Genomic DNA, 8,906 nt, shown 5'->3' with positions numbered 1-8,906 from the left:
GTGGCAGATGTGGATGGGGCCTCCTCAAGTGGCACCCCTCTCTGTTATGCCATGTTGTGCAGGGCACAACACACGACTATAATGCGTCCCACTCTGTCTGGTGCGTATTGAAGCGCTCCCCCAGAACGATCAAGGCACCTGAAGCGCATCTGGAGCGGCCTTATAGCCTGCTCAATTGTAGACCTGCTAGCGATGTGGCTGTCATTTTATCCTTCTGTGCTGTACCTACTACGATACCTTCAGTTGAGAAACTGATGAGAACAAATTTCTTCAGCTGTTGCTAGCTGTGCTGGGTTAACTCTACAACATGGTGGTTTAGCTTTGGATAGCGCGGCTGTACAGTGGTGTAACAGTCCCTGCTCAGATAATTAAACTCGGAATCACTATTACAGCACCATCTGCAGGACTTACAGGGAAGCATCATAAGGAAAGTCTCATAACTAACTGAGGACATTTCAGAAGATCACAAGATAATTACAGAACAGGATGGCCATTCGGTCCATCTTAATTCATCCATCCAGAACGACACTATAGTCTTCCCATTGCAGTATCCAACTAGTCCTTAAATGGTTCCATCGTTTTTGCATCCACTTTCGCGGTGTCCATTCCATGTGTTGATTACTCTTTGTCTGAGGAAGAACTTCCTTATATCAGTCCTAAATTTACCTCTTACTAGTTTGAACCTGACCTACTGTCTTAAAGTAATTACCTTTTCCATAATGTTTATAATCTTGCATTCTGCAACTACCAATCTGCTCAATCACACCCTCACCTCCACCTTTGATGTCCTTGTCCCCATTAAAACCATTACTCTCTCTCTCACCCTGGTCGTTCCCCCTGTATGGCCCTCATCTCCGCTCCCTTAAGCCCAAGGGATGTGGACTTGAACGTGTATGGCGGACAACTGGTTTAATCGTTCCTCGCCAGATCTGGCCACATAAAGCACTATCGGGTCCTGCTGTCCTCTGCCAAAACTGATCACTATTCTGGGATCTTCCTGGGGTGCAAAAATAACCCCCAGCTTCTCTTCATTACAAACCGTCTTCTTAAACCAATCTCCCCTGCCTCCTCCGCCTCCAACAACAAACGCGAGGAGTTCATGGACTTCTTTGTCACTAAGATTCAGAGAAGGTTCACTCGGCTGATTCCTGGGATGAGGGGGTTATCTTATGAGGAAAGGTTGGACAAGTTGGGCCTGTATACACTGGAGTTTAGAAGAATGTATCCCAGGACGTTATGGGAGGTTAGGGAGGAAATTGCGGGTCCCCTAGCAGAGATTTTTGAATCATCGACAGCTACAGGTGAGGTGCCTGAAGATTGGAGGGTAGCAAATGTTGTGCCTTTGTTCAAGAAGGGCGGCAGGGAAAAGCCTGGGAACTACAGACTGGTGAGCCTGACATCTGTAGTGGGTAAGTTGTTAGAGGGTATTCTGAGAGACAGGATCTACAGGCATTTGGAGAGGCAGGGACTGATTAGGAACAGTCAGCATGGTTTTGTGAGAGGAAAATCATGTCTCACGAATTTGATTGAGTTTTTTGAAGGGGTAACCAAGAAGATAGATGAGGGCTGTGCAGTAGACGTGGTCTACGTGGACTTTAGCAAAGCCTTTGACAAGGTACCGCATGGTAGGTTGTTACACAAGGTTAAATCTCACGGGATCCAAGGTGAGGTAGCCAATTGGATACAACATTGGCTTGACGACAGAAGACAGAGGGTGGTTGTAGAGGGTTGTTTTTCAAACTGGAGGCCTGTGACCAGCGGTGTGCCTCAGGGATCGGTGCTGGGTCCGCTGTTATTTGTTATTTATATTAATGATTTGGATGAGAATTTAGGAGGCATGGTTAGTAAGTTTGCAGATGACACCAAGATTGGTGGCATTGTGGACAGTGAAGAAGGTTATCTAGGATTGCAATGGGATCTTGATAAATTGGGCCAGTGGGCCGATGAATGGCAGATGGAGTTTAATTTAGATAAATGTGAGGTGATGCATTTTGGTAGATCGAATCGGGCCAGGACCTACTCCGTTAATGGTAGGGCGTTGGGGAGAGTTACAGAACAAAGAGATCCAGGAGTACAGGTTCATAGCTCCTTGAAAGTGGAGTCACAGGTGGATAGGGTGGTGAAGAAGGCATTCGGCATGCTTGGTTTCATTGGTCAGAACATTGAATACAGGAGTTGGGATGTCTTGTTGAAGTTGTACAAGACATTAGTAAGGCCACACTTGGAATACTGTGTACAGTTCTGGTCACCCTATTACAGAAAGGATATTATTAAACTAGAAAGAGTGCAGAAAAGATTTACTGGGATGCTACCGGGACTTGATGGTTTGACTTATAGGGAGAGGTTGGATAGACTGGGACTTTTTTCCCTGGAGAGTAGGAGGTTAAGGGGTGATCTTATAGAAGTCTATAAAATAATGAGGGGCATAGATAAGGTAGATAGTCAAAATCTTTTCCCAAAGGTAGGGGAGTCTATAACGAGGGGACATAGATTTAAGGTGAGAGGGGAGAGATACAAAAGGGTCCAGAGGGGCAATTTTTTCACTCAAAGGGTGGTGAGTGTCTGGAACGAGCTGCCAGAGGCAGTAGTAGAGGCGGGTACAATTTTGTCTTTTAAAAAGCATTTGGACAGTTACATGGGTAAGATGGGTATAGAGGGATATGGGCCAAGTGCAGGCAATTGGGACTAGCTTAGTGGTATAAACTGGGCGACATGGACATGTTGGGCCAAAGGGCCTGTTTCCATGTTGTAAACTTCTATGACTCTATGACTCTATAATGACAGGTGATCTTATTGAAACATATAAGATCCTGAGGGGACTCGAAGGGGTAGATGCTGAGAGGATGTTCCCCCTTGTGGGAGAGACTAGAACTAGGGGACACAGTTTAAAAATAAGGGGTCTCCCATTTAAGACGGAGATGAGAATTTTTTTCTCTCAGAGGGTCGTGAGTCTGTGGAACTCCCTTCCCCAGAGAGTGGTGGAGGCAGGGTCAGTGAATATTTTTAAGGCCGAGTTAGATAGATTCCTGATTAACAAGTGAGTCAAAGGTTATAGTAGGTAGACGGGAAAGTAGGGTTGAGGTCACAATCAGATCAGCCATGATCTTATCAAATGCAGAGCAGGCTCGAGGGGCCGAATGGCCGACTCCTGCTCCTAATTTGTATGTTCGTATTGAGACTATCCGTTCAACTGCCTCTGCCACTTCCCTCCCTTCCCCTAGCCCACCAAGTCAAACTTCCCCTACGGTTCCCCCTGCCCAAGCCCTGAGCTCTTTTTTTCTCTACTTTCTCTCCTATCTCCCCTCATGCCCTCTCCAAGCTCATCTTGACCATGAGACCCACCTCCTGCTCCCTCGACGCTATTCCTACCAAACTGATGACCACCCAACTTTCCTTCCTGGCCCCCATGTTAGCTGATATTATTAATGGTTCCCTCTCCTCAGATACTGTCCCTCCCCTTCAAATGTGCCGTCATCAACCCCCTCCTCAAAAAACCCATCCTTGACCCCTCTGTCCTTGCAAACTACGGCCCCATCTCCAACCTCCCTTTCCTCTCCAAAGTCCTTGAACAAGTTGTCGTCTCCCAAATCTGTGCCCATCTTTCCCGCAACTCCGTGTTGGCCCCCTCCTATTTCTCATACACCTGCTGTCCCTCGGCGACATCATCCGAAAACACATCAGGTTCCACATGTAGGCTGATAGTACCCAGCTCTACCTCACCACCACCTCTCTTGACCCCTCCACTGTCTCTGATTTGTCACACTGCTTGTCCGACACCCAGTACTGGATGAGCAAAAAATCTCCAACAACTAAATATTGGGAAGTCCGAAGCTGTTGTCTTCGGTCCCCACCACAAACTCCGTTTCCTAGCCACCGACTCCATCCCTCTCCCTGTCTACTCTCTGAGACTGAACCAGACTATTCGCAACCTTGGTGTCCTATTTGACCCTGAGATGAGCTTCCGACTCCATATTCACTCCATCACCAAGTCCGCCTACTCCCACCTCTGTTACATCGCCCATCTCCACCCCTGCCTCATCTCACCTGCTACTGAAACCTCCACCCATGCCCTTGTTACCTCTAGACTCAACTATTCCAATGCTCTCCTGGCCGGCCTCCCATCTTCCACCCTCCATAAACTTGAGCTCATCCAAAACTCTGCTGCCCATATCCGAACTCACACAAAGTCCGTTCACCCATCACCCACTGTGCTCGCTGATCTACATTGGCTCCCGATCCGGGAACGCCTCGATTTTAAAATTTTCATCCTTGTTTTCAATTACCTCCATGGCTTCACCCCTACCCTATCTCTCTAAACACCTCCAGCCCTACAACCCTCTGAGATCTCTGCGCTCCTCCAATTCTTGCCTCTTGCGCATCCCTGATTTTAATCGCTCCACCATTGGTAGCCGTGTCTTCAACTGTCAAGACCCTAAGCTCTGGAATTCCCTCCCTGAACCTTTCCGCCTCTCCATCTCTCTCTCCTCCTTTAAGACGCTCCTTAAAACCTACCTCTTTGACCAAGATTTTGGTCACCTGTCCCAATATCTCCTTATGTGGTTCAGCATCAAATTTTGTCTGATAATCGCTCCTGTGAAGCACCTTGAGATGTTTTACTATGTTAAAGATGCTATATAAATGCAAGTAGTTGTAGTTGTTATTGTTGTTGTATGTTTTTATAACATTACCTCTCAAAGGCCTCCTCTCTAGGCTGAAAAAGCCCAAGTGTCCCTGCTTTTTCCTCTTAACTCAAATCTCTAACACTGCCAATGTGGCCCTTCTCTACATTGCCACCAATACTTGAATGTCACCTTTAAGGAAAGAAAACTGTAAAGAAACAAAGGCAGCCATTTGCAGTGTACAGATTAATTGCCCAAGAACAGATCGTACAGGAGCTACAATAACTAAAGCTTCCAATTTGACCTTCTCACAAATAAAGCTGGTCTTTGAATAAACCTACATAGAAAGAAGGAGCTTGCATTTATATGTCAACTTCCCATATCCCCAAGACGCCCCAAAGTGCTTTATTAACATCAATTAGACTGTGTAGCCATAAAGGTTGTAAACCTACAGATTAGCAGAAGAATATGTTGGTCCAGCGGAACCCAATAGAAACTGTTAGGGAATGAATTGGGTTGTGCAGGTTCTCACTGATTCTCCAAGTTGCCGGTTGGCCTTGTCGTTAATTATTCGACGTTGTCTCACTAAACTGTTAATCAATCCAGTTTTTGGAAAATTGGAGAAGTGCACCTGGAGGCACATGTGAGATCACAGTATATCGATCACAGTTCATATTACAGTGAGTTTATATTGTTACAACCGCCATCCCCCACCACGACCCATCAGTCACGATATCGGATAACTAGATATTGCGCAGTAATAATAAATTCCTGATCGTAAGGGATGCGGGGCCCACCCACAGGACAGATGTTGGACCCAAGCCAATATCGAGAGCAGACCCAAAATTGGTAGCATCCTCATAGTACAGACCCTACCTTGTTCTGTTCTAATCTGCTCAAGGTATGGGACAGGGGGGCCCTCATGCTGTGCCTCTCAATCTGGCTCATCTACAGCCTTTCCCTGAGCTTCCTTCTTTCCCTGCTGCAAAGCAATGCTCTGTGGACAGCAAAATTATGAAGTATGCTACAACCATTTTGGACACCTTGGCAGGACTGGTATAGCAACATGGTCCTGAATGATCATGGCAATGAAAAACCCATTTGAGCAGGCAGTTGGCATATACTATCTCAATCCTGATAGTAGAATGGACTTCCTTAAATCATCCTTCTGCTTGTTATCATTGGTGTCAGAAGCCATGGCTATGGTGAGGATTCCTGCTTCCTCAGCAGTCATCTTGCTACTGCACTGGGAGGATCAGCCTGGATTTTGTGCTCAAGTCTCAGCAGTCAGACTTGAACCCACAACCTTCTGACTGAGAGGCGAGAGGTGCTACCCACTGAGCCACAACTGCACATTAAGTCAAAGGAAACTCTTCCTGGTAATGAATGCCACTGGAATAATGCATAAGGTCAAGTCACAAGTAGATCCTGCAGGGATCGGTTTAGGACTGATGCTCTTCATTCTAATAAGTGGATTAAAGCATTAAAGGAACAATTCTCAAGTTTGCTAATGACAGAAAAATGAGCACAAGAGTTAGGAAATAAATAGGCTACGAACTAATTTAGATAAATTGGGGGAATGGGCCAATGTATGGCAATCATCCTGTAATGTAGATAAATGCAGTGCAATGCTTTTGGGACAGAGTAGACAATGCAGGGGCTGCTAAAGGTTATGGAGAGTGTGAGGGAGCTGGGGGTCACAGTAGAAGAGAAACTGAAGGACACAAGCAGTGCTATAAGGCCATAGGGAAAGCAAGTAAGGTTATAATGCTAGGACTGTACAATGTAAAATTAGGTACACCATACTTAGATCTGCCTCTCTACCTCTCTCTCCTCCTTTAAGATGCTCCTTAAAACCAACCTCTTTGACCAAGCTTTTGATCACCTGACCTAAAATCTCCTTATGTGGCTCGGCATCAAATTTTCTCTGATAACACAGTGAGAGGGTGGGGAGTGTATAAGAGAGTGTTACAGTGAGGGGGATGGGGAATGTATAAGGGGGTGTTACAGTGAGGGGGTGGGGAATGTATAAGGGAGAGTTACAATGAGGGGGTGGGGAATGTATAAGGGAGTGTTACAGTGAGGGGGTGGGGAATGTATAAGGGAGAGTTACAATGAGGGGGTGGGGAATGTATAAGGGAGTGTTACAGTGAGGGGGTGGGGAATGTATAAGGGAGAGTTACAATGAGGGGGTGGGGAATGTATAAGGGAGAGTTACAATGAGGGGGTGGGGAATGTATAAGGGAGAGTTACAATGAGGGGGTGGGGAATGTATAAGGGAGTGTTACAGTGAGGGGCAATATCGGGATGATGATTGCTGTGGGTTATATCAGAGTGTGTTCATGAGCTCTGTGCATTATGTTAGTGTTACAGTGGATTATATTAGAGTGCCTAACCGTGAAGTTTGTGTGGTATTTTTGAGTTTACAGTGAAAGATTTGGGATTCAATTTAAAAAAGCAAATGGGATCCTGGGCTTTATTAATGGAGGCATACAGTAGAAAAGCAAGGAATTTATGCTAAACCTTTATCAAACACTGGTTAGGTCTCAGCTGGAGTATTGTGTTCAATTCTGGGCACCACACTTTAGGAAGGATGTCTTTGAGAGAGTGCGGAAGAGATTTACTAGAATAGTTCCAGGGATGAGGGACTTCAGTTACGTGGAGAGTCTGGAGAAGCTGGGATTGTTCTCCTTAAAGCAGAGAAGGTTGAGGGGAGATTTGATAGAGGTGTTCAAAATCATGAAGGGTTTTGATAGAGTAAATAAGGAGAAATTGTTTCCACTGGCAGGAGGGTCGGTAACTCAAAGGTCACAGGTTTACAGTAATTGGCAAAAGAACCAGAGGGGAGATGAGGAGAAATCTTTTTACGCAGCGAGTTGTTATGATCTGGAATGCCCTGCCTGAAAGGGTGGTGGAAACGGATTCAATAATAACTTTCAAAAGATAAATACTTGAAAAGGAAGTATTTGCAGGGCAATGGGGAAAGAGCAGGGGAGTGGGACTAATTGGATAGCTCTTTCAAAATCACAATGAGCTGAATGGCCTCCATCTGTTCTGTAGACTTGTTGTAATAGCCTGGATTTTAACCTCCCTTCAAAGGTGGCGGTGGAGCAGGTTGGGGGGGGGGGTGCAGGGGGAAGGGGGGAGAGGTTCAGGTGAGGGGTTAAATTTTGAAAACGAGGAACCCGTCGCGTTCCCGGCCGCTGCGATATTAACCGTGGTGATTATCGGGGACGACAGGTCTCCCGCTACGGAGAGATATTTAAATCGGGAGTCCAGTGATGTTTGGACCCGAGTTGACCTTAACTTCTGCAGCACGGGTTTCACCCAGGTCAGCGAGGTCGCCAGGAGATTGGTCACATCCTTATCAAGGTGCGTAAAGTAGAGAAGGCCCAAAGTGGATAAAGCTGAGAGGTGCTTCCTCAGCTCATTGTGGGCTGCGGTTTTGTGAGAATAGATTGTTTGGGATTGTGGCTTTGATACTCTCCACTTGGAAAAGGCCAAGTGGTGATGGGAGCTGCTCTAACGGCACTGGATTGGACTGAAGAGGAGGAGCACCGGCTGCAGGGGCGTGCTGACCAAAGAGTTGCAGGTGGGCCTGGACATATGCACACTCTGCACACGTGTGTACTCCAGACACGTGCACACTCTGCACACGTGTGTACTCCAGACACGTGCACACTATGTATACGTGTGTACTCCAGACACGTGCACACTCTGCACACGTGTGTACTCCAGACACATGCACACTCTGCACACGTGTGCACTTGACACGTGCACACTCTGCACACGTGTGTACTCCAGACACGTGCACACTCTGCACACGTGTGTACTCCAGACACGTGCACACTCTGCACACGTGTGCACTCCAGACACGTGCACACTCTGCACACGTGTGTACTCCAGACACGTGCACACTCTGCACACGTGTGTACTCCAGACACGTGCACACTCTGCACACGTGTGTACTCCAGACACGTGCACACTCTGCACACGTGTGTACTCCAGACATGTGCACACTCTGCACACGTGTGCACTCCAGACACGTGCACACTCTGCACACGTGTGCACTCCAGACACGTGCACACTCTGCACACGTGTGTACTCCAGACACGTGCACACTCTGCACACGTGTGCACTCCAGACACGTGCACACTCTGCACACGTGTGCACTCCAGACACGTGCACACTCTGCATACGTGTGTACTCCAGACACGTGCACACTCTGCACACGTGTGCACTCCGGACACGTGCACACTCTGTATACGTGTGCACTCCAGACACGTG

This window comes from Heptranchias perlo, chromosome 10, assembly GCF_035084215.1.
Source record: "Heptranchias perlo isolate sHepPer1 chromosome 10, sHepPer1.hap1, whole genome shotgun sequence".
Classification (NCBI taxonomy): domain Eukaryota; kingdom Metazoa; phylum Chordata; class Chondrichthyes; order Hexanchiformes; family Hexanchidae; genus Heptranchias; species Heptranchias perlo.
Note: the sequence above shows the minus strand (reverse complement) of the source record.